This window comes from Bison bison, unplaced genomic scaffold, assembly GCF_000754665.1.
Source record: "Bison bison bison isolate TAMUID 2011002044 unplaced genomic scaffold, Bison_UMD1.0 scf7180017864312, whole genome shotgun sequence".
Lineage (NCBI taxonomy): Eukaryota > Metazoa > Chordata > Mammalia > Artiodactyla > Bovidae > Bison > Bison bison.
The window spans coordinates 3282831-3283366 of record NW_011494884.1 but is presented as its reverse complement, the minus strand read 5'-3'; positions in this window follow the sequence as shown (position 1 = coordinate 3283366).

The window sequence follows — 536 nt, the reverse complement described above, 5'->3', positions numbered from 1 at the left end:
TGATGCTTTTGAACTGTGGTGTTGAAGAAGACTCTTGAGAGTCCCTTGGACTGCAAGGAGATCCAACCAGTCCATCTTAAGGGAAGTCAGTCCTAAATATTCATTGGAAGGACTGATATTGTAGCTGAAACTCCAATACTCTGGCCACCTGATGTGAAGAACTGACTCATTTGAACTGACTCATTTGAAAAGACCCTGATGCTGGGAATGATTGAAGGCGGGAGAAGGGGACGACAGAGGATGAGATGGTTGGATGGCATCACTGACTCAGTGGACATGAGTTTGAGTGAACTCCGGGATTTGGTGATGGACAGGGAGGCCTGGTGTCCACTGGGTTGCAAAGAGTCAGACATGACTGAGTGACTGAACTGAACTGTACTGAACTGAAGATTTTGATAAAGATTGAATGAGTCAACATATATGCATGTATTTTAGATATCAGATCAGATCAGATCAGTTGCTCAGTCATGTCCAACTCTTTGCGACCCCATGAATCACAGCACGCCAGGCCTCCCTGTCCATCACCAACTCCCGGA